Raw genomic sequence first — 26965 nt, 5'->3', positions numbered from 1 at the left:
ATGGCTCGTGTCCAGAATGTAGAGTGCATGCTGAGTGCGGGCAGTGTCTCCTATATAGAGGCGGGTAGGAGCCAGATAATAAGAGGTATGGTGTTTCATGGTAAGGAGTAGGGACGGGTGTCAAGGTAATATGGAACCCCTGAAGGGTTTTAAGACAAGAATGTAACACAATCCAACTTACACTACTGAAAAATACCATGGCGGCAGCACTGGAATGGAGAGAAAGAGGGTACACAGAGAGCTGAAGGGCTGGTGGAGGAAGTGAGCTTTTTGAGGAATGATGAGGTCAAAAGCTCGGAAGATGTCTGGGAGGATAGGGGACTAAAGTGTTGAGGAGCTATTTGTGTGGCTTCACTGAGAGAACTTAATTTTAATAGACACAAGGGTGAAGGAAGGGTCAGTATAGGAGCTAAGCTAATTATAATAAGGAAATTGAGGAGGAGAACAATGATTCACACCTATCTGACTTACGACCACATGCCCAGGATCTAGGCCTGCAAAGCAGAGTGTTCCTGTGACTTGAGTTAGACAATAGGAGAAGATAAAAAAAAAAAAAATAGAAGTAAAAAAGGAAAAAAAAGAAAAATCTGGGTGATAATGACAGCTGATGGCAAGGGAGAGGACACATCTGTAAAGAGGATACATATGGTCTCAAATACAGTTGCCAAATACTAGCAAGAAAAACTGAGACAGCACTGTCTCTAAGGGCAGGAGTCTATTTCTAGATAACTTGGCCTATATGGAGCTTTCTTGTGTGAAAAGATTGTCTGCCTGGGCTCCCCAGAACTAAGACCCTCAGACTAAGGTTTTAGCACACATTTAGGAGGTGATTACCAGCAGGGAGTGGAGAGGTGAGGGGAAAAAGCAAAAGCGGCTAACCCGGGATGTGTTATGAGAGGTTACTACCGTGCGCGTCCGGGAGCTTGATCCTACAGAAGACCTCTAGGAAGACAGGGTCTACCTAGAGACGCCTTCCTACCCACGCCTCAGCCTTATTCCATCTAAGGGGCAAAGAAGATGTCTATTCATCAATTCTAGTTTGTCTCTGGTTAAGGGGTTAACCAATGACAACTTCCTGGCCCCTTCCAACCAGCCCTGTGCTAAAGCTAAGCATACTCCCGTGGGCGGGAAAATCCCCGAGCACAGAGTTGTGAGGCAGGAATTGTGGATGCCAAAGGGCTATGAGCGGGGTTGTGACAGAGCCCACTGCATATATACACACACCCAACCGTGGGCAGTAAACCCACTGTAACTGTGCTTTGAGTTTAAGCAGGTAGAATCTTTCTTAAAATCAGACAAGTTACTTATTTCAATGAAGAAGATTTGTACCCTTTGGAACCTATCCCAGTATATAGATATCCTGGGATTTAGAAGACTCAAACCTCAAGGCTGTCTCCAATGTACACTGAGGATTTATAACATTAATAAATGGTGATCCAGGGTGATGTAATCTTCTGGGCAAGGGATGAAAGTGCAGACAGAGGTATGAAAACTAAGATGTAACCATTAAAACGGACTCAGATACAGTTGGAAGATGAACACATTTTCTGCTCCAAAGCATTACTGTTTCCTAAAATGAAACTACTGAGATCTGTGATTTTTGCATAATATAAGTATGTAATTATTGATTTTGAAAAAAAGAAGACAAAGAGACTAATGCACAAGATGCATAAAACACAGTAAAGCAGCACTCCCGACTCTGTTACTCTGGAACTGGGTTTAAGAAGTTAAACAGAAATCGGACTTCAAAGAACAAAGTCATGAAGAGTCATGTACAAAACAGAAGGAGTGCATTCATTGTTGAATAACCTGGAAGTGGGAAATAGAGCTTGAAGGTCCATTTCTGATAATCCATAGATGACGTTTCCTGGTTTTAGCATTTTACTTTCTTGACCCCCGTGTGCCGCCCCCCCACCCCGTTCCCTCTTCAAATGCAAAGATACTAGAAATGGGTTACTAAAGAAGTCATCCTCTTTCTCTTCTGGTTTGAGGCACTTCAGGAGCCATGGGCTTTGGTGCAGACACGGTCAAGTCCCAAAACCACACCACACAAAACCAGTCATGAAAACGGCACAGAAACGGCATCAAGGAACCCTGGTCACAGAGACTGGAAGCTCTTAAAGGGGTAGACTTCAAGTTCCTGAGGAACATGTGCTTTGCCAAGAAGCACAAGAAGGGACTTTAGAAGACACAGGCCAACGATGCCATGGTCATGAGTGCACGTGCCAAGGCTATCAATGCCCTTGTCAAGCCCAAGGAGGTCAAGCCCCAGATCCCAAAGGGTTGCAGCTGCAAGCTCAGCTGACTTGCCTACATCACTCACCTCAAGCTCGGGAAACGTGCTCGTGCCCGCGTTGCCAAGGGTCTCAGGCTCTGTCGACCAAAGGCCAAGGCCAAGGCTCAAACCAAGGCCCAGGCTGCAGCTATGACTCTGGCTCCAGCTCTTGTTGCGGCTCAGGCTCCCAGAGATGCCTCTACACTGGAGCCGATGTGATGACGGAAGGACTGGTGTGACCCCTAGGCTTCTGTCTGGGTGGGGTTGGTGTTCTATGCTATTCATACAAATAAACCTGCGGCAGGATCGGACCACAAAAAAAAAAAAAAGAAAAAAAAAAAGAAAAAAAAAGTCACTCAGACCAGGATTTGATATCTTGAAGGTATGACCTTGGATGAATTACTTAACCTCAGTTTCCTCATTTGAAAAAAAGGTCATAGTAATAGTACCTACCTCAGAGGGAGGTTGTGAGGACTGATAAATTAGCATATGTAAATCACTTAGAGCACCTGACACATAATAAGAACTACATACATGTTTGTGAATGTTACTATTGAGCAGATATAGCTCTCTTCTAGGCAAAGAGCAAACTGTCAGAGCTTATGGAATGTGACACAAGAAGTACCAGAGTATTGCTTTTAATGATTCTTAACGGTCGGAAGACCCGACACAGAAAAAAAGATTCTTTGGCATTCCAGAGGCAAAATAAGACTGATGGTGGAAGTTATAGTTCTGACACCAGGAAGACGTTTTGGCCATGAGAGCTGTAAAACAATGAAATGGTTGGAAGTCATGCGTTCACCGACACAAGAGGGAGAAGAGACGGTGGTGGCTTCTGAGTGACGCTGCGGAAGGACTCTGTGCAGCAGAGAAAAGGCTGACATAAATGACCTGGCCGGTTTTTCTAATTTTGAAAGTCAATGATTTCACAATAGGTCTCTGAACTCTCTTTCTAATCTTCTACCTCACTACTTCCTCATCTGCGTCCCCTGCCCTAGACATTCAAGCCATTTTCTCCACATCGAATGCCATTTTCTTGACACAATAAGACCAACATTTTTTTTTCTTTCCAAGTTTTTATTTAAATTCCAGTTAGTTACCATACTGTGTAATATTAGTTTCAGGAGTAGAATTTAGATTCAGCAGTTCCATACAACACCTGGTACTCAACATGGCAAGTGCCCTCCTTAAGGCAAACATTTTCAAAGTATAAATCTTATTAAAAGTTGTAGAGCGTATGGTGTATTAAAGTTTAATTTCTATGTATAATACAATGAGGCCTTGCTTTTTTCCTAGCCACGTTATGCTGGATCCTGAAATATTTAAATGCATATAAATGAAAGCTGGAACAAACCTCCCCACTCCCCCACCCACACATACTCACTGAGAAAGGAATAGGTAAATCTGTGTGAGCTAACTTACGTTTGAAGGAGCAAAAATACTTCCAACCTTTTGAATTTTTATTTTATATCACAGTTTACCTCTAAAAAGGTTTTACTTCAACATTAAAATTAAATAAGATAAATGAAAGAGTGTCTTTATACCATGTTTCATCAAAAAGATATGTTAGTACTTCAAGGAAAGTTTTCTAGGGGAAAGAAGGCAAGAAAATGGTAGCGTCTAGCCGTTAGTTGGTCCAAAAGTTTCACGTATTTTTAGTCAGAAGCCTTTATTTAAACCAAAGCTTATTAGAAAATACACCATGAACACTTGGAGCTGTTTTAATTGAGGAGGTGGTGGGAGAAGACCCTGCCTGGAAGACCACCAGGGTAACCAGGAGTCCTTGCCGATGCTCGCAGCTCGCAGCTACGCCAATGAAGGGGACAACACCTTCTTGCCCTGAGAATCAGGACCATTTTCCTGGACCAAAGGCAGCAGGAACTTACTCTCAAAGATATTCAGAGGGGCAAATGTGAAGCTGTGTCATGTTTAGATGAGCTAAATAAGCATTTGAAACAGGCTCTATATTATAACATCATTGCTAGAAGTTGAGAAGCTATTCTGGCTTCTCCATGTGGGTTTAAAAAGCCCCCCAAATTAGGCCCTGCCATCTTGATTTCCTAGCAGTTTATATAAAATCCTCTATCTTTTACCCTTTTTCAAATTTTTATTACACAGAACCTTAGGTATTCCTGGGGTAAAAGTATTAGTACTAAAATACGCACTTTCCTATCAGAAGTAATAAAATAAACCACAGATCTTTTTTCCTTTGGTCCATAAAATTCTGAGAGAAAAATTTTTAGACAATGGAAACTATAATTGAATAATTCTATGGGGCATAAAGAATATACGATTAAACAATGCTTAGGCAGAAATATGGGATCATTGTCAGGTTACAATTTTTTCTGTTATTCCAGAGTGAAAAAGATGAGTTGCTATGGTTTCCTGCTCTGCTCAAATGGGGTTTTGTTTGGCCACATTAATATTTGTACAGTTATTTTTCCATTACTCAGGAAACGCCACAAACATTCAGCAATAATTTCACAAGCTTTTTTTTTTAAGAGCATCCATCTCCCCTGACAGGTTTTATGAATTCACATATGTTCTTGGAGACTTTTTATGATGCATTAATAAATGTGTTTGACAAAGCACATGTTTTCAGTATAATTATTTAAATGTTCCTTTTCTACACCCCCCCTCATTTGCTTACATAGATAACTCATTAAAAATAATTTAGATATGTACATGACTATGCATGTGTTAAAATCAAAAAGAAATGGAGACCAGCCTGGAAAATTCTCTTAGCAGACAAAACCAGTTTAGAAATACAAAGTTTAATCTACATATTTTCAAAGACTAACTTGAATTGCGTCATTTCTTGCTTATGAGCTGTTTTCCAAGGTTGACACGAGGCAACCACTGACCAACTACCTACCATTTAAGAAAATTCTAATACTATAACCAATCACTGTGAAGAATAAACAGTCTGCTTTCTCACTACCTAAGCTACTTTAGAAGGTATACCCCTGTGCCTCATTCCAGGTTCTGGTTTGAGGGCTCCTGGATGTAAACTGTCTTACTGGTGTGTGCACAATAAACTTTTACTAATTCCTATTTCAGTGGTTCAATGGTTTTACTTCTGTGATTTCGGAATTGACATTTCATGGCATCGGCAGTGGGGTCTAAAGAAGACCTTCAATGACTCTGAGGCTAATGACAAAACAGATGCTGTCCCCACAGAGCCCAATGAGCTCATGGCTTTCTCACCAACCCTGGAGTTTGAGGGTAAGTGTCTCTTGGATCCGAGCTCCACTCTCTTTGTGTTTTGAGCTCTCCAACTGTATTGTGCACGCTCCTTTTAGTTTTGGTTTGTTGAAGCTTCTTGATGAGTCACTCTGTTCTGTTCAAAAGGGAAGAAAATATGTGATTTCCTGTGTTTTAGAACACCTGTTGGGAAACAGGGCCCCTTGTAGGTAAGATGTCTGAGGGAATCTAAAGGCACAGATGGGTTCCACCTAGACTATAGACCAGAATCGGATGCCTTTTTGGAAAATGGGTGAACTTTTGGAATTGTAGTGGCCACTTTGGGGAAATTTTAACTTAGGTAAGTCCACCTTAAGGGGCATCCTTAAAAGACAGGACTCTAAACCTCTCAGAGACAGTGGAATATATTCTCTGATTAGTATGAAGAAGCTTCTAAAAGACAAAATGACTTCAGAAACAGCTCTAAAAGGAAGCTTACAGCATGCAAATAAAAAATCCTTAGCAAAAATGTTTGGCCATCTGAGCAGGTAACCTTAACTTAGTTCACCTGCCAGAAACACATTTGGATTTAACTGTTCTTTTGAGTTTTGAGACACGGCTAAAATTTTTAAAACAAAATCTATAAGATTTCTGTTGGTATTTGTCTGTATGTTTAGTGCGTCTATGTCTGTATGTTATAGATATGTGATATCTCTCTACTCTGGACAGTATTGCCAAAATTAATTTGTAAAGAGCTCCATTTAATTGGCTTCAAGAAAATTAAGCATTTATAAAAATCAAGTATACTCTCAGAAATATAGAAACTAACCCAAATGTTTTTCAAGTTCAAATAATCTGGGATAATCTTTGATAAATAAAAGCCAGCTTAAGTTTGTTGGTTTAATAAAAGTGGGCATGTCTTAAAATTTGTCAACAAGAAGGCGGGTGGGACGATGAGGTAACTGGGTGATGGGCATAAAGGAGGGCATGTGATGTGATGAGCACTGGGTGTTATACACAACTAATGAATCACTGAACACTACATCAAAAACTAATGATGTAATATATGTTGGCTAATTGAATTTAAAAAATTTGTTAACAAGAAAAATAACTTGAGATGATGGTTAGCTATTTGATGTCTAATCCGAGCATAATTGTTAAAAGCCAGTGATTTAAACAAATGTAAAAGAAAAGTTTATACTAAGTTAAACAAAATAATGGATATTCATTGACTATCTAAATCATTTCCAAATAAGATAAATATTAAATGCAAAGTATAAGTTTAAGTTTATCTACTTTTGGCTTTTTTTTTTTTACAGAGGGATATTTGGGTCTTTTAATAAACATGTCTTGAGCCACAATGAAAAATTTACTATGGGGAAGAATATATTCTAGAAATTATGAAATGTACTTATAAATTGCTGATCTACTGCAGCATGGTAATATATGAAAGACAGTTCACACTTGCCTGCTTCCTATTTTTCACGGGAAAAGCAAAGATTCCTAATAAAATTTATCATCAATATGTAAAAATAAAACTATTAGAAATAATTTGGGTGAAAAAAGAATACTGTATATGAAAAAGAGGTAAGGAAGACAGAATGTGTTATTTGGATAAGGAAAGGTATTAATGACATGAGGATGTTTTTTGGTAAAAGAAAAAAGAAAGTAATTTTGTACTACAGTAAAATGACTGTCCCAGATTAAGAAAGGAAGAAGGTAGGGCAAAAGCTGAATGCTTATAGAAAGCTGTAGAAGGTTTGTGGAAAAGGAATCTTGAGAAATAACTTTTATGTGGTCAAGGTAAGATTGGAATGGATTTATTTAAGTTAAAAATTGGAGAATATTAGTATTAAAGGTCTGCGAGTCAGAATTAGAATTTGGTTTTCTCTTTGTTAAAAGGATAGTTTTTTTTTTTTTAAGATTACGGATCTTCTCTAATAAGAAATTACACACAAAGTTTCTTTACTCTCCCTAGGAAACAAAGATTATTATGGCTTATAAAAATATTTCCAGGGCTTCACGTTGTCTTTATCAAGTCTTTAATTACTTAGAAAAATAACTGAGTCTTCTCTGTTAAAAGAGGTAAGGTTTTTTTTTATAACGATGTGACTTTGTGTTATTGCCTTTGATATCTTTCGTCACTTTGGTTGAATGGATAACTAAGTCAACTGCCTAATTTTTGTGGTGTGTGTATGTGAACTCTCACCAGGCCTTTAACTCTGGCTACTTCAAAGTCTTCTGCCACTCACAGACCCTTATTGTTTTACCCTTGAGTCTTCTCTGAAAACACTGACAGTGAACTACAGACAAAAGTGCTTCACCTTTAAAGAGATTCATGGAAAAGATCCTGACAAGTAGTCTGAAGTGCAGGATCCTGCTAACGTTAAGATCGTAACAGTGAACTGGGTAAAGATTTCTAAAACTTTAATGGAAAACTGATTGATTCAAAAAGCTGCTAACCCAAGATGAAGCAAAACAAAAAAGGATTATGTAAGACTGAATGAACTGATGATTATAATTTTCATGAGTTCATTTAAAACAAAGCTAGTTCTTTAATGTTTTGTTTTCCAGATTGATAGGACCCCCTTTTCTCCTCTCTTTTAAGCCATCTATAACTTACAGCAATTTGGTAAAGTATTTCTTTGCAACAAAGGATGAAACATTTATCTTATTCTCCCTACATGATTCCCCCAGAATTCATAAACTCTCTTATCAAATATTCTTATTTTTCATGACAATTTATGTGTTTGTATAAGTTCACTAAGATTCTGTTCTCTGTGTAACAGGACACAATTGGAGAAATCCTTGGCTTGGCTTCCTAGCCTCGAGGGGGTTCTTGAAAATCTAATCTAAGATTCCTCCTCTTCTAAGAGAGGTTTGCTTCTCTCTCTCTTTCTTTTCTCTTTTTTCATTTGTTTCTTAAATTCCACCTATGAGTGAAATCATATGGTATTTGTCTTTCTCTGACTTATTTCCCTTAGCATTATACTCTCTAGCTCCATCCATGTCGTTGCAAATGGCAAGATTTCATTCTTTTTGATGGTAATTGTTTCTCAGGTTCTGTCTTCAGCCAGTAGAAACTGGACTGGATCCTGAATTCTAGCTTCCTCCAATATGTGGCTAGAACTCTCCAAGCTAACATTTCCAATTTTCTCCCACTTGTATGACTTGGAATTGTTATGAAACTAAAACTGCCCTTTTCCCAAAGCCTTGGAAGCTAAAGCTAGACAGCTTGGTATAAGCTTCAGAGAAATCACCATATGTGTGGCTCATGTGTGGACAATATTCATGCCCGTGGCTATGTGGCCACTCAGAAAGATCGCTAGAGACATTCAAGGTGCAGACCAGGGAAATACGTCAGATTGCCAATGCTTGCCCTCATTCCACCTGAAGATGTTTGGAACCCGACATCTAGAAATCTTCTCCACTGGCTGTTCTCCAAACTCAAAAACTGAACCTATTATAATTGCTATAACTATTAACCTTTGTTTTTCTTTTGTTTTCATAGAAAAGCCTCTCATTAAATTACCTGATTGCCCACATCATATAAAGGCCTAATTGAGGTGGAAGCTCACCTACAGCACCACATCCCAAAATGAAACACCTCCACGTTCATTCTGTCCTAAGTAATCATGAAGATATGGAATTGCTAGTACATCATGTTGAGCCTCTGTAAATAATATTTCGACACATATTTGAGTTACTTAACTGGTTAAATCTTGGCTCCTCGGAATCTCTACTCTGGGAAAACTTTCAGTCTTTGACTACTGTTCTCCTTAGAGTCCTATTAACCTCTCTAGTGCATTGTATACTCAATGCCTGTCGGCAGCCACCCACATGCCAAATGGTATCCATCAGGATAAGGCAACTGGGTGAAATAAACAATAACCCCGTAAATGATAAAGATGGTAACTACATGGCCCTCTGGCATGACATCTTAACTGGATGAAAACACCAAATGTTGGATTTTTCAGCCTGACTACATCAACAGTGGTAACTGAGAACAATGCTATCCTGGTTGGTCATGCTCTCAGCCTGCTGAGAGAATAACCAGAAGGGAGAATTTGTTAAAATCAAAAACAAATGAGGACCAGTCTTGAGAATTCTCTGAGCAGACAAAACCAGTTTAGTCATACAAAGAAAGCTTAATTTAGCTTATTTTGCTAGATTAACTTGACCTGGGTCATTTCTTGCTTATACCTCTGGAAATCATAAGCAAAACTTGAACTGTTTCCCAAGATTGATATGAGATAACCACTGGCCAATTCCCCATCATTTAAGAAATTTCTAATAAAACCAATCACTATGGAGAATAAACAGTCATTGTCTTCTTATTACATAAGGTGCTTTGTAACAGTATACCCCTGGAGCCTCATCCATGTTTTGGTTTGAGTGCTGTAGGTGTGCAAACTGTCTTTCTGATGTGTGCACAATAAACTTTTACTAATTACTACTTCAGTGGTTCATGGGTTTGACTTCTGTTATTTTTGAACTTTAACACATGAATGCAGTATATGGTTCCAGGGATGTAAGGTGTATATTAGAACCTCTTCATTACCCAAGGATTACCTTGATGCCTCCATGTCTAACTCATGGGAAGGACAGGGACCTTGTACAGAGATTTAGACCCTCTCTTTATTCATGGCGTGTACACAACCCACCATAAGGTATTTAGCCTGGGAACCTACACAACAGAACTCCACAGTAAAAAATAGTTTGGTTCCATATTTAAAAACAAAAAACCCTACTGTCTTATCTAAATGATTAATAAATGTAGTTGTTTAAAAAAAATGTAGTCCTTTCTTAAAATTTTAAAGGACTTTGTTGTATTTATACAACAATAATATCATTTCCTACTTCAATTAAGGCAAACATTGTTATTGACTGATTACATGACTTTACCTGAATAATCAAGTCAACTATTACCAATACCAATACCAAATTCATTTTAATTTCCATGGAATGTCATGCACAGAATAATAGAAGATGGGAATCACAACAAAAACATGCTTTACTCTTTCCTTCCCTCCTCACAGCATATTCTGCTTTAATGATATTTGTTAAGGAGTAAGATAGTTACAAGGAATTTTTTTCTAGTATCAAGTGAGCTTTAAAAATATATACAGGGGAGGAGCAAGATGGCAGAGGAGTAGAAGACCTACATTTCGTCTGGTCTCAGGAATTCAGCTGGATAGGGATCAAAGCATCCTAAGCACCCACGAACTCAAGAGGAGATCAAAGAAAATAGCAGCAACTCTCTGAACAGAAAAGCAACCACTTTCTAGAAGGTAGGACATGTGGAAAAGTGAATCCGAGGCGATATTTGGGAGGATAGACGGCGGGGGAGGGGGCCTCCGTCGGCCGCTTCTGGCAAGTGATAGAGCCGCGGAGCACAAAATCGGACCTTTTAGAAGTCGGCTCCGCTGAGGGACGTCGCTCCAGTGGCTAAGTGGGGGGTGGAACCCTCGCGGGACAGTGTGGTCTCAGGACCCTTGGGGTCACAGAAAGACCGGGGGTGCCTGAGTGCGGCAGAGCTCCCGGGTATCGGAGCGGGGAAGCCGGCTGCAGTGACGGAGCCGAGGCGTGGGCTCTCAGCTCAGGGTTGCCATAAACCATGATCTGCAGCACAGTTGGGCCACTGCGCCCCCAGCAGGGACCCAAGAAGCGGCAGATCCGGGGAGACTCCCCTTCCTCCCCCGGGGGGAACGCGCAGGAGCTCACTGCAGGAATCTGCTGGGTTTGGAGACTCCACACGGGGTCGGGTGCCAGAGATAGAAACGCTCGGTCACAGGCCGGGTGAGCACGGAGTGCGGCCAGAGACCGGGGAGACAGGAGTGACTGACTGCTTTTCTCTGGGGCTCACTGAGGAGCGGGGCCCTGAGTTCTCTGCTCCTCCGGGGCGAAGATTGGGAGGCCGCCATTTTCACTCTCGTCCTCCAAAGCTGTAAGGAAAGCTTGCAGGGAACAAAAGCTCTCGAGAGCAAACCCAAGCACATTACTTAGCCCAGACTGGCAAGGGGGGGCATTCCAGCTCCGGCAAAGACATCTGGGGACCACAGCAACAGGCCCCTCCCCCAGAAGATCCACAAGAATAGCCAGCCAAGACCAAGTTTACAAATCAATGAGAATGGCAGAACTCCAGCGCTAAGGGAATACAGCACATAGAATTCATGGCTTTTTTCCCTATGATTCTTTAGTCTTTCAAAGTTAATTTTTATAATTTTCTTTTTGTTCTTTTTCTATTTTTTTTTGAATTTTTCTTTTTCCCTTTTTCAACCAACATCTTATCAATCCCTTTTAAAAAATCTTTTTTATTTTTCATTTTTAGAGTCATATTCTATCCCTTCATAGTAGTTAACCTCATTTTTGGTATATATATATATATATATATATATATATATATGTGTGTGTGTGTGTGTGTGTGTGTGTTGTTCTCTCTTTAAAATTTTGGAATACAATTTCTTCTAAAAGACCAAAATATACCCTAAATCTCTGGTATATGGCTTTTTTCTAGTCTCCTGCCTGATCACATTCTCTCCCTTTTTTTAAATTTCTCTTCTTTCTTTCTTCAACCAAGTTCTTATCAATTCCTTTTATAAAATCTTATATAATTCCTTTTATAAAATCTTTTATAATTTTCATCTTTACAGTCATATTCCATCCATCATCGTATTTACCCTTATTTTAGTATATATATAAGTTTTTCCTTAAAATTTTGGGAGGCAGTTTCTTCTAACAGTCCAAAATACACCCAAAATCTAGTGTGTGGCACTGATCTATTCACCAGCCTGATCATATTTGATCATATTCTTTTTTTTTATCTTTTTCTTTTTTCTTTCTTCCCCTTTCTTTATCCCCAGTTTCAGGTCTCTTCTGATTTGTTTAGTGTATATTATTCTGGGGTTGTTCTTACCCTGTTAGCATTTTCTTTACTCATTCATCTATTCTCCTCTGGACAAAATGACAAGATGGAAAAAATGACCTCAAAAAAAAGAACAAGAGGCAGTACCGACTACCAGGGACCTAATCAATACAGACATTAGTACGATGTCGGACTAGAGTTCAGAATGACGATTATAAAGATACTAGCTGGGCTTGATAAAAGCATGGAAGATACTAGAGAAACCCTTTCTGGAGAAATAAAAGAACTAAAATCTAACCAAGTCGAAATCAAAAAGGCTATTAATGAGGTGCAATCAAAAATGGAGGCTCTAACTGCTAGGATAAATGAGTCAGAAGAGAGAATTAGTGATACAAAAGACCAAATAATGGAAAATAAAGAAGCTGAGAAAACTACTGGATCACGAGGGCAGAATTTGAGAGATAAGCGATACCATAAGACAAAACATTTGGAATAATTGGGATCCCAGAAGAAGAAGAAAGAAAGAGAGGGGCAGGAAGTATATTGGAGCAAATTATAGCAGAGAACTTCCCTAATTTGGGGAAAGAAACAGGCATCAAATTCCAGGAGGCACAGAGAACCCCCCTCAAAATCAGTAAAAATAGGTCAACACCCCGACATCTAATAGTAAAACTTCCGAGTCTGAGAGACAAAGAGAAAATCCTGAAAGCAGCTCGGGAGAAGAGATATGTAACCTACAATGGTAGAAACATTAGAATGGCAACAGACCTATCCACAGAGACCTGGCAGGCCAGAAAGGACTGGCATGATATCTTCAGAGCACTAAATGAGAAAAATATGCAGCCAAGGACACTATGTCCAGCTAGGCTGTCATTGAAAATAGGAGAGACAAAAATTTTTCAGGACAAACAAAAACTAAAGGAATTTGCAAACATGAAACCAGCCCTACAAGAAATATTGAAAGGGGTCCTCTAAGCAAAGAGAGAGCCTAAAAGTAACATACACCAGAAAGGAACAGAGACATTATACAGACAGTCACCTTACAGGCAATAGAATGGCACTAAATTCATATCTTTCAATAGTTACCCTGAATGTAAATGGGCTAAATGCCCCAATCAAAAGACACAGGCTATCAGACTGGATAAAAAAGCAAGACCCATCGATATGCTGTCTGCAAGAGACTCATTTCAGACCCAAAGACACCTCCAGATTGAAAGTGAGGGGGTGGAAAACCATTTACCATGCTAGTGGACACCAAAAGAAAGCTGGGGTGGCAATCCTTATATCAGACAAATTAGATTTTAAACCGGAGACTGTACTAAGAGATGAGGAAGGACACTATATCCTACTTAAAGGGTCTATCCAACAAGAAGATCTAACAATTGTAAATATCTATGGCCCGAACATGGGAGTAGCCAATTATATAAGCCAATTAATAACAAAAGCAAAGAAACACATTGAGAACAATACAATAATAGTGGGGGAATTTAACACCCCCCTCACTGAAATGGACAGATCATCTAAGCAAATATGAACAAGGAAATAAAGACTTTAAATGACACACTGGACCAAATGGACTTCACAAATATATTCAGAACATTCCATCCCAAAGCAACAGAATACACATTTTTCTCTAGTGCCCATGGAACATTCTCCAGAATAGATCACATCCAAGGTCCCAAATCAGGTCTCAACTGGTACCAAAAGATTGGGATCATTCCGTGCATATTTTCGGACCACAATGCTTTGAAACTAGAACTCAATCACAAGAGGAAAGTCGGAAAGAACTCAATTACATAGAGGCTAAAGAGCATTCTACTAAAGAATGAATGGGTCAACCAGGAAATTAAAGAAGAATTAAAAAAATTCATGGAAACCAATGAAAATGAAAACACAACTGTTCAAATTGGGATGCAGCAAAGGCAGTCCTAAGAGGAAAGTATATAGCAATACAAGCCTTTCTCAAGAAACAAGTAAGGTCTCAAATACAAAACCTAACCCTACACCTAAAGGAGCTGGAGAAAGAACAGCAAATAAAGCCTAAACCCAGCAGGAGAAGAGAAATAATAAAGATCAGAGCAGAAATCAATGAAATAGAAACCAAAATAACAGTAGAACAGATGAAACTAGGACCTGGTTCTTTGAAAGAACAAGATTGATAAACCCCTGGCCAGACTGATCAAAAAGAAAAGAGAAAGGACCCAAATAAATAAAATCATGAATGAAATAGGAGAGATCACAACCAACACCAAAGAAATACAAACAATTCTAAGAACATATGATGAGCAACTCTATGCCAGCAAATTAGATAACCTGGAAGAAATGGATGCATTCCTAGAGATGTATCAACTACCAAAACTGAACCAGGAAGAAATAGAAAACCTGAACAGACCTATAACCAGTAAGGAAATGGAAGCAGTCATCAAAAATCTCCCAACAAACAAGAGCCTAGGGCCAGATGGCTTCCCAGGGGAATTCTACCAAACATTTAAAGAAGAATTAATACCTACTCTTCTGAAACTGTTCCAAAAAATAGAAATGGAAGGGAAACTTCCAAACTCATTTTATGAGGCCAGCATTACCTTGATCCCCAAACCAGACAAAGACCCCATCAAAAAGGAGAATTACAGACCAATAGCCCTGATGAACATGGGTGCAAAAATTCTCACCAAAATCCTAGCCAATAGGATCCAACAGAACATTTAAAGGATTATTCACCACGCCTACATGGGATTTATTTCTGGGCGCCAAGGGTGATACCAACCCACAAGTCAAATAATTTGACACATCACATTAACAAAAGAAAGGACAAGAACCATATGATCTCTTCAATAGATGCAGAAAAAGCATTTGACAAAGTACAGCATCCTTTCTTGATCAAAACTCTTCAGAGTATAGGGATAGAGGGTACATACCTCAATATCATAAAAGATATCTACGAAAAACCCACAGCAAATATCATTCTCAATGGGGAAAAACTGAGAGCTTTTCCCCTAAGGTCAGGAACATGGCAGGGATGTCCACTATCATCACTGCTATTCAGCATAGTACTAGAAGTCCTAGCCAGAGCAATCAGACAACAAAAAGAAATCAAAGGCATCCAAATTGTCAAAGAAGAAGTCAAACTCTCACTCTTTGCAGATGATATGATACTTTATGTGGAAAACCCAAAAGACTCTACCCCAAAACTGCTAGAAACTCATTCAGGAATTCAGTAAAGTGGCAGGATATAAAATCAATGCACAGAAATCAGTTGTATTTCTATACACCAGCAAAAAGAAGAAAGAGAAATTAAGGAGTTGATCCCATTCACAACTGCATCAAAAATCATAAGATACCTAGGAATAAATCTAACCAAAGAGGCAAAGGATCTGTACTCAGAAAACTATAAAATACTCATGAAAGAAATTGAGGAAGACACAAAGAGATGGAAAAACATTCTATGCTCATGGATTGGAAGAACAAATATTGTGAAGATGTCAATGCTCCTTAAAGCAATCTACACATTCAGTGCAATCCCTATCAAAATACCATCCACTTTTTTCAAGGAAATGGAACAAATAATCCTAAAATTTGTATGGAACCAGAACAGACCCCGAATAGCCAGAGGAATGTTGAAAAAGAAAGGCAAAGCTGGCGGCATCACAATTCCGGACTTCCAGCTCTGTTACAAAGCTGTCATCATCAAGACAGTATGGTACTGGCACAAAAACAGACACATAGATCAATGGAATAGAATAGAGAGCCCAGAAATGGACCCTCAACTCTATGGTCAACTCATCTTTGACAAAGCAGGAAAGAATGTCCAATGGCAAAAAGACAGTCTCTTCAACAAATGGTGTTGGGAAAATTGGACAGCCACATGCAGAAGAATGAAACTGGACCATTTCCTTACACCACACACACAAATAGACTCCAAATGCTTGAAAGACCTAACTGTGAGACAGGACTCCATCAAAATCCTAGAGGAGAACATAGGCAGCAACCTCTTCGATCTCAGCTGCAGCAAATTCTTCCTAGAAACTTTGCCAAATGCAGGGAAGCAAAGGCAAAAATGAAGTATTGGGACTTCATCAAGATAAAAAGCTTTTGCACAGCAAAGGAAACAATCAACAAAACCAAAAGACAACCAACAGAATGGGAGAAGATATTTGCAAGTGACATATCAGATAAAAGGGCTAGTATCCAAAATCTATAAGGAACTTATCAAACTCAACACCCAAAGAACAAATAATCCAATCAAGAAATGGGCAGAAGACATGAACAGACATTTTTCCAAAGAAGACATCCAAATGGCCAACAGACACATGAAAAATTGCTCAACATCGCTCGGCATCAGGGAAATCCAAATCAAAACCTCAATGAGATACCACCTCACACCAGTCAGAATGGCTAAAATTAACAAGTCAGGAAACGACAGATGTTGGCAAGGATGTGGAGAAAGGGGAAACCCTCCTACACTGTTGGTGGGAATGCAAGGTGGTGCAGCCACTCCGGAAAACAGTATGGAGGTTCCTTGAAAAGTTGAAATAGAGCTACCGTATGACCCAGCAATTGCACTACTGGGTATTTACCCCAAAGATACAAATGTTGTGATCCAAAGGGGTACGTGCACCCCGATGTTTATATCAGCAATGTCCACAATAGCCAAACTGTGGAAAGAGCCAAGACGTCCATCAACAGATGAATGTATAAAGAAGATGTGGTATATATATACAATGGAATATTATGCAGCCATCAAAAAACCCAAAATCTTGCCATTTGCACGAAGTGGATGGAGCTAGAAGGTATTATGCTAAGTGAAATAAGTCAATCAGAGAAAGACATATATCATGTGATCTCACTGATATGAAGAATTCTTTTTTTTTAAAGATTTTATTTATTTATTTGAGAGAGTGAGAGAGAGAGAGAGAGCACATGATAGGGGGGAGGGTCAGAGGGAGAAGCAGACTCCCTGCTGAGCAGGGAGCCCAATGCGGGACTCGATCCTGGGACTCCAGGATCATGACCTGAGCCAAAGGCAGTCGCTTAACCAACTGAGCCACCCAGGCGCCCGATAGAAGGAATTCTTAATCTCAGGAAACAAACTGAGGGTTGCTGGAGGGATGGGGTAGATGGGTGATAGACACTGGGGAGGGTATGTGCTATGGTGAGCACTGTGAATTGTGTAAGACTATTGAATCACAGACCTGTACCTCTGAAACAAATAATACATTCTATGTTAAAAAAAAAAAAGAAGATAGTAGGAAGGGAAAAATGAAGGGGGGGGGAATCGGAGGGGGAGACGAACCATGAGAGACTATGGACTCTGAGAAACAAACTGAGGGTTCTAGAGGGGAGGGGGGTGGGGGGAAGGATTAGCCTGGTGATGGGTATTAAAGAGTGCTCGTATTGAATGTATCACTGGGTGTTATATGCAAACAATGAATCATGGAACACTACATCAAAAACTAATGATGTAATGTATGGTGATTAGCATAACATAATAAAACAATTTAAAAATATATATATATACAGAATATATATGATAAATAGATGCTGGATTTTAATGGATGTGTTCTAAAAATGTTTTTAAGTATATTTACATTTTTGCAATATATTTTCCTAAATAAGTAAAATAATCCATATTGTAACAAAATGTTTTGTCAAAACTTCAAACAGTTAGTATACAGACTTCAATATAAGTCACTCCAAAATCATGAGATTTAGATTTCATGCTTAGCTTCTCAGTGGGAAAAATATTCAAAACAGAAATGGGTAGGCCTTACAGCTTCTACCCAATGGATATGTCTATATAGTTGTGAATTAAAACAAAAAACAAAGGCTAAAAGGGAAATTGGTTCTTAATCCTTATCTCTAGCTATAACAAACTGGAATATTCCAATGATTTTGACAGGTCTTCCTCTTTTGGAAACCAGGCATTCCGAGTATCCCAATGACTGAGAATTGTGGTGTACAGAGGAGAATAGAGGAAAGAAGAAAGCATTACTGTAAGACAATACATCAATTCATAAATACACCCTGTACCCCATTATCCTAGCACTGTAGCCAATGATCTCCCTTCTCCCTGCCACTGTTGCCATCAGTGCTTAATTTTAACAGATTTACCTCTTTGGGATGGAGCGGTGAGCAAGGAACACATTGGATCTCTAAGAGGAGTTAGGAGTTTTCCTAGGAAGGGCCCCAGAACCTCCCTTAGAGTGTAAAGAATCCTGTGTGAGTGTATTTTACTTTGTAACACACACCACAATAATTTAACACGCTACAGATATCTCAACCTCATGTAATTTCCCCTTGGTTATTTAAGTTGCCTTTACCTCAACAGAAAGACTTGGAAAGGGTCCAAGGACGGTATTTAAAATCTTAGCTATTCAACATATATAAATGTATTTTAGCATGACCACAGTTACAGATGAGGCAGAAATGAGCATGGAAGGAGAGAATACTTTTAAGTTTTCTCTTCCTATCCTTTTGTATTGTTTGATTTTTTTAAAATAAGAATACTTTATATAAGAAAAAATAATAAAATCTTAGCTATTCATAAATGTCTTCCATTCTAGGCTATTTGAAAGGGAAGCAAGGGCAATTCTGAACAACTCTTCAATTACAGGTTTGGTCAAACCAAGAATAAATAAAGAAATGGCTTCATCTGAGTAATTGATCCTTCCAATGCTTGACCAACTGTGGTGTTCTTTAGATTACATCATTGATTATCAGATCAAAAGTTATGGTAGGAGAAATCCTAAAACAGTTTTGCCATTGAGTTTGAATTTATCTACAAATACAAAACCATGGTGTATTGTCCCACACTTTTTATAGCTTTATAACTTTGGCTTTTGTCTCCCCGTTGGATGAGGACCAGGTACACTGGTATAGCTCCATAAAGCCTAATATTGGAAATAATTCAAAACCTCAAAGTCAATGTCACCTTACTCATTTCACCTGCCTAATGACTTCCTCTCTTTTCAAACAACCCCAAAAAATATGTATTCGCATTACTGGGAAGAAGAAACTCTCCCTGTATTTGTACAATGGGGTAATTTTTTGCCCTTCTAATTAACCAGCATGAGCCAAGTGTTTAAAAGGTTTCTTCTGAAACTGTGCCTTCAATTAACATTCACCATTTCTAAATTAATCATTGCTGACCTTAACGTGCAGGATGTCTTAAAGACATGATTCAAATGGAAAAAGAAAAGATAATTCCATTCAGAGAAATCTACTAACCACCTGTGTTTCCTAAGACTTTGGTCATTGCTTTTCTCCTGTCACTGCATAAAGAGTCCTAGAATTTGGAACACTGCTTCATCATATCTTTAGATAAAAGTCCTACCAATGACCATGAACGTGATTCCCATAGCTCTCTAATTTCAAAATTAACAGTGACTCATTAACATCATACAGTGCAAAATACATACTCTTCCATATATCATGTAATCTGAAATTTCCTGCAAGAAACAGGGGCACACTAAATTTCAGAATATTCTTATTACATCTTATTACATTTAAAAAATTGAATTATTGTAATTATTAAAGGAACCCAAATGTGGGTGGTTTATGTTGAAAATCAAAGTAAGAGGCTTCCAGTGGGAAGCATTTTCCAAGGATTCAGTGGAACTAATGTCTTCTTTAAGCAATCATAACTCTGGGGAAACTCAAAGATAGCATCTAGCCAAATTGTACAATGACGAAGAAAAGCTTTTCTAACATAAAAAGGAATAATGTCTATGATATGTACAGCCAGGGACTTAAAGCATCATCTATGAACTACCAATTTGTGAGGTGAATAACTTTATCATCTACGAAGGCCTACTATTCGACATCTTCTTGCCCGTGGTGCTAAAGGTAATGCTCCTCTAGGAGCAACTTAGCACTCCAGTATCAGGCTACCGATGCACAGGCTGGCTGTCAGGATGAGCCACATGGCTCACCTTGCAACTTTGATCTTGTATGTCTGATTCTGCTTTTTGAACACCCTTATTCTATGAACTGTGTTTCTGTCCTCGATGGAAGAATGCTGATTATTTCATTATTTTTTGTCTCCCTATGTCAATGTGAATTCTGTGCTCCCTGTATTTATTTTATGCTAACCTGATCCTAGAATTTAAAATTTTACTACTTGAGCTTGAGAGAATCAGCACTAAAATTCTAAAGTCTATCCAGTCCATCTCCCCTCCCCTTTTTAACCTGACACCAAAAGCAACAAAAGCAAAAATTAGTAAGTGGGACTGTATCAAACTAAAAAGCTTCTGCATAGCAAAAGAAACCATCAACGAAATGAAAAGGCAGCCTACTGACTGGAAGAAAGTGTTTGCACATCATGTATCTGATAAGGGGCTAATATCCAAAACATACAAAGAATTCATTCAACTCAATAGCAAAGAAACGATTTGAAGGTATGAATGGACATTTTCCCAAAGAAGACAAAGAGATGGCCAACAGGTATATGAAAAGATGTTCTATGTAATTAATCATCAGGGAAGTGCATATCAAAACCACAAAAGATATCACCTCACACCTGTCAGAATGGCTATTATCAAAAAGGCTAGAAATAACAGGTGTTGGTGAAGATATGGAGAAAAGGGAACCCTTGTGAACTGTCGCTGGGAATATAAATTGGCATAAAGACCAGGGAAAACAGTGTGGAGTTTCCTTTAAAAATTAAAAATAGAACTACCATATGATCCAACAATTCCAATTCTGTGTATTGATGCAAAGAAAATGAAAACACTAACTCAAAAAGATAGCTGCACCCCCATGTTCACTGCAGCATTATTTACAATAGCCAAGATATGAAATCAACGTAAGCATCCATCAGTGGATGAATGGATAAAGAAATGGGGGCATATAGAGAGAATGGATTACTATTCAGTCATAAAAAAAAAAAGAATGAAATCTTGCCATTTGTGACAACATGGATGGACCTTGAGGGTGTTACGCTAAGTAAAATAAGTCAGACAGAGAAAGACACACACTGTATGATCTCTCCCATATGGGGAACCTAAAACAAACAAACAAACAAAAAACTAAGCTGACAGATACAGAGGACAGATTGATGTTTGCTAGGGGTGGGAGGTAGGAGAAATGGATGAACTGTTTTTGTTTTTGGTTTTTTCAGTTTAAGTAAATTGAATAAAAAAAGTAAAAGGGACAAATAGCACATGCTCAATTAAAAACAGTACACCAGCACTAAAATTCTAAAGTCCATCTCGTCCAATCTTTTTTTTTTTTAAACAGGGAAAAAGTGTACCCTGGAAAATGTGCCTTTCCAAGGTCATACAGCCAGCTAGAGATATAGTTGGCATTTCTTACAGTAAAATTTCACATATTGGTGTCCCAGTTCTGTATTTGGACCTTCTCCCTTTGTTAATGAATTTTAATTGTCATCCAGATGACTCAATCCTGTTACAGTTATTTAAAAGAAAGATCGAAAGCTTTTCTCCATATCCTTCTTCATCCTTCTTATACACATACTCACTCCTATCAACATGCTGGACACTTAAAAATCCCATATCCCTGAGAGGGGTAAATGGAGACAAAATAAGTATGTGACAATATCGCAGCAATATTCGGCTGCATAACCATCCCTGGATATGTTATTCAGACGATATCAGACAGACAGAAATTTCAGGGAGGACCAGCTTAGAGGGCCAGAGTGGTGGTGAAGAGAACACACATCTTAATCCAGGGGGACTGCAACTTGGAGGCAGGTTGCAACAATTACCAAGAGTTACCAAAGGAGGTGTTCACGAACAGCTTAAAATATCACTGAACTTCTCCACAAAAATACAACTGAAAAAGAATTAGTTAAAAAAAACCCACTATTTTTATAATGAAAGAATACATTTCCTTTTCTATTATGTCCTGGTTTGGAAAACTTACTGCATTTTCTCCCTTTTCACCGAAGATGAGAAAACTGTAACTTATCTTCTTGCTGACTGAACAAACTGTGAAACATTTTATAGACAGTTTATAGATAGGCCGTGAGTCACAGATTATAACTCCCTAACTGCCAAGAATGCATCTGCAGTTCCTAGAGTTCTCAAAACTCCTGTTCTAACCCACCCACCATACAGATTCCTCTAATACTCCATGTTACTTCTGCACTGAAAAGTCAGTATAGTTGTGGTAGATTAGGGGGTGCTTTTCAGTGATGACTCACTCCCCTTCCTACCTTACAGAGGAAGTCTATTTCCATGCCCCACTGATATTGGACTTGGCCATGTCATTTACTTTAGGCAATGCTGTGTTGACACATCCAACTGGGTGCTGCTTGAGCACTGTGCCTTAGGAGGAATTGCTTGTTTGGCTCTCTGGGAGCTTTGGGAGCCCAACTCCAGCTGAATCACAGAGAAATCAATTTGTAATATAAACCACTGAAATTCTGTGGTTGTTAGTAGCACTAGCTGACGGATACAATGGTTATTACATACGTCGTTCAATTTGTTGCTTGGTAAATCTTTGCTGGTTTTCCATTTGTCTATGTCTCACCTTCCCAACCAGACTGGAAGACACTGGTGCAATTTAATACATGTTTCTAACTTTTTTGGCACCCCCAAAAGGCATCCCACTGTAACTGCTCAATATAGTCTAGCTTCAGGAGTCACTGTTTTTCCTTGTACTGCACATTGGAGCCAGTCTCTACCGTACCACTGGTAGCTCTCAGCGACGTGTATTTCAGTAGCAATCTCGGAATATGTTTGAAAAGCACAGATGCTAAGCAACTCAACAGGATCATCAGCAGAAATGAGCAAGTGGAGAATCCTTCCTATGGGGACTTTGCTGGCATTTTAAGATGCTTTTCCATTCATGGTAGAACAACTTTCGCACATAAATGAAAAGGCCATTTTTTTCTCCAGGCAAAGTAGCTGATTTTAGTAGCACAAGGCCAGACAAACCCCTTTACTGAGACGGCACAATTTTCCATTGGCTTTCCCCATGAATCTGGTATTTAGAACTACCCCAAGGCTGAGAACTGATATATTTACTGTTACTATCCACAAAGGGCACAGATCAAACACGACAGGCTGCAAGGTGACCTTTAGTTGTGCTCAGACCAGCCTTTCCCACACATTTACAGTAAAGCCACACACTCCTGGAATTTATTCTGTCCTCCCTGAGGTAGGAAGGTCAAGGACCTATGATAAAGCTGAAGGAGACTAAGGGTTTGAGGGGAGAAGGTGGACCTAAGGAGCAGCTGCAGAGGGAAGGAAATGACATATAAGTGAGCTCAGTAGGTCACAGCAGAAAGAGACTTTCTCTTTATGCTGAATTTTCAATGCCTGGACAAAAAAAAAGTCAGGGGGAAACCATCTACAATTACTGACTTTGGCAGATAATCTCATCCCGGCCAGTTCCACTGTATGTCAACCCCAAATTTAAGGCAATAATATATGCCAATGTATACCTGTCATTTATGTCACACACACACTGTGTTAGTAAAAATTATCCAGGTAGTCTACTGAGGTGAGTTTTCTTTATCGAATGAAGAAATGGTTTGAACGTTACCAAGTAGCGCCAATTCTACTATGGACTGATGAGCATTTAAAGCACTCAAGATCATTCAAAAAAATGTATTAAGGAAGAAGGTAAAGAAATCTCAGCAACTCCCAAATTGGATCTATCAGTGGCAGCAGATGAGTGCTTAGCCAGTCTATTGAAAAGATTTAATTACATCCCTTTCTTACCTTGAATGTCTGAATCAATTTGACAGAGCGCTTAAAGCAATGGTTGTCTAAAGAACAAACTCTTCCTGCGGCTGGTGAAGTGAGTCCCCCTAACAGTAAGACTTATTAATAGCAAATTAATGATTGTCAAATCTAGGGCTCAATAATGACAAAGTTCTGTTGGAACTTACCATATTCTGTGTGTGTGTGTGTGTGTGTGTGTGTGTGTGTGTGTGTGTGTGATATTTTTAGCTTTAAATGTCTGCCTGTTTTGTTCCTTGAAATCTCGACACGTAAAATCTTGGTATGTCATCATGGGAGCACTCCTAGTTAAGATCTCCGCCACCTGCTTAAAGCAGGAAGGAAGATTGAAGAAATAAATAACCTGCTTTGTTTTGGGTGCCATTCCGAACTTATCCAACACTAGCAAGATGTGTTTCCTTTGCAAAGGCATAAACAAACTAGCACAGAGTCTCCAGGGCTGGAAACAAAAATCAAAACAAATCCTAAGAAATTTTAGGTGACTGAAAGGTAAAGCTTTAATTTAAAAAAGAAATTAAAACCTCCGGTATTCCATAGTATTTTAGTTCTTGGCTTCTCATAGTTATTTATTATGCTTGCCTCGAGACACTTAAAAGGAGGAATGTTTCAGGATATTTTGCAGGCCTCAGAAAATATATTTGCCTGTTAACCAACTGTTGCAGTTTGTAAAGATTGTCTGAGAACATGTATACCTTTTCTAGAATCCCATTGTTCTAGAAACATGGGACTCTTTTTCTTGTCCTTCCTCCCAGGGGGGCACTTGGAATCAGTTTGTTGAAAAGAGAAGCAGTTTCTTTTCCATTCAAGTTTGTTCAAGCTCAGGAATGAGGAGAAGTCTGAAGAATGTTTGTGGCTAGGCCGGAAATCAATGGAAAAACGTGTTATGGTTTTGCAACAAATCAAGTAGCACAGATTTGCTTTGTGTTCGGGAGTTAATCTACACTCTCTAAAAACGCTCCACAAGCCAGTTAAAGCAAATGAAGGAAAAGACTCTGCTGGAAACCCCTGGAGAGAATATAGTGCTATGTCATACAGCTCTCGCAAATGAGTGGGAGAGATCATCTTAAACCTTAAACCGTGTGTTGAAAACACATGCCAATTGCTCTGATGCTTGCCATTAACAACTTCAGAATTAGCTTACAGATGGTAATCTCCATAGAGCAGTGACTTTTATGTGAGGAACCCAGGGAAGAAAAGCTTTTTAATTCTTTTTTTTTTTCTTTTGCAGCTGAACACAAGTGAACTGGGAGCCTCAGCACCATGTAGAAAATATAACTATATCATTGAAGTGTTTGGTGTTAATAATTCAGAGAAAGTGATAAACAGTCAAGGGTTTGAGAGAGGCTGGAAGTGAACTTTGAAAGTATAAAAGCTGAAAGCTCAAGTTTTGAGAATGTCCTTGGCGATTTAAAAATTCATATAAATCTGTAGTTTCGAATCAACATTTTAGGTGTCCAAACTCTAATGCCTCCATTTTCCTGTCTAATTCCAAGTAACGGTCCTGGAAATAAAACTGGAATAGGACCCACATATTAGAAATGGAGATAGAAAAATAATGTAGTTGCTTATTTTAAAGCTGAGGCAGTAAATAATCCCTAAAATGTTAGTCACCTGCTTTTACATTTACCCCAAAATCCTAACAGTGCGGACTGCTGTATTTCTACCCATTCTTGTAAGCGGTACAGTGTTTTATAGCACGATATGATTCTGCCCTGAAATAATGGAGAAGGGAAAGTTCACAAAAAAGACTAGGATGGCCAAAAAGAAATGCCCTGTTACCTTTCAAGAGTGGAAGAGAGGTAAGGCAGATAATTCCAACTAGAGTGATCCCCAAGTCATTTTTACTCGCCTTTGAAGTATACTGCTGGCTGTTAAGTTTTATATTTCCTTTTTAGTGGTACTTCTTTTGGGCCAGTATTAACATGGGGGCCACTCAATTATGTGCAGGTAGGGAAACTTGAGGGTATCATTGGAGGGAACCAAAGAGCTCAGACGGCATGGAAAGGATGGACAAGAATGAAATATCTGCTGTCCTCATCCCTAGTGGAGGATAATCCATGCAAAAAATAGTTAGAAGTCAACTCTTTCATGCTTTATGCCCCAGTATAATTCATTAAGTGAGTAACTCTCCCCATCGCCTAACTATGAAGGAATGTGGCTTTCTGTGACTTAAGAAAACTAGTTCTAGGAAAGATTGTCATCTTCATAATGGTTAGGAGGCAGGAACACAGAACAAATGATGGGTCACATCTAATCTTAGAAAAATCCAGTGCTTTAGATGATAGTGCCTGAAATTCAGGTACCTTAAACTTGACATAAATCATTTCCTTGGAGAGTGTCCTTCCTTGACTACTGGTGAAATGAAATAAGCCCATTTCACCTGCCTTCTCAAGTAATGGCGTGTCTAGACTTATATTTAAGTTAATTTTATTCCTCTTTAGTTCCTGAATACACAACTCTGTCATCACTCAGAAGGGCTCCATTTTCAAAATCTCTAAAACTGATATCGCCTCTCATTAGAGACTTCTCTTTCTCTACCTCTTTCACTTTTTTTTTTTTTTTTTCTTCGTGGATAGTTCTCTTCAAGCATCTCTTCCTACTTCAACCAGACTGTCTGGCCGTGAGTATGTCCTCGATGGGAGCTCCTCAGCTCTTTACCAGGACCAGTGCGATGAAGTATAAACTCAACAGGGCAAGCGAGCCTTTCCACTGATCGGGCCCCACCAACCTCTCTATTCTCATCTCTGGCCTCCTCCTGAGTTCTATTACTCACAACTAGTTCACACTAAATGCTACTGTTCGTCTTCCCAAAGCATGGCTCACTCTTTACATTAACATGCTAAAAAGCCTTGTTTCCTTTCTGCCTTTCCAGTGGAGACTGACCTTTCAGCCTTGGCTCTGGGGATCCTATCAATTGCACCACCCTGCAACGGGAAG

General features: G+C 39.0%; 1 pseudogene; it reads left to right on the top strand.

Moving 5' to 3' along the window:
* LOC148163132 (uncharacterized) lies at nucleotides 1-26741 on the top strand (annotated as a pseudogene).
* The last annotated feature ends 224 nt before the right edge of the window (nucleotides 26742-26965 follow it).

This window comes from Eumetopias jubatus, unplaced genomic scaffold, assembly GCF_037043125.1.
Source record: "Eumetopias jubatus isolate StellerSeaLion01/CBP00866 unplaced genomic scaffold, mEumJub1_p1.0 scaffold_11, whole genome shotgun sequence".
Classification (NCBI taxonomy): Eukaryota; Metazoa; Chordata; class Mammalia; order Carnivora; family Otariidae; genus Eumetopias; species Eumetopias jubatus.
The sequence above is the reverse complement of the archived record's forward strand: the minus strand, read 5'-3'. Positions and strand labels throughout refer to the sequence as shown.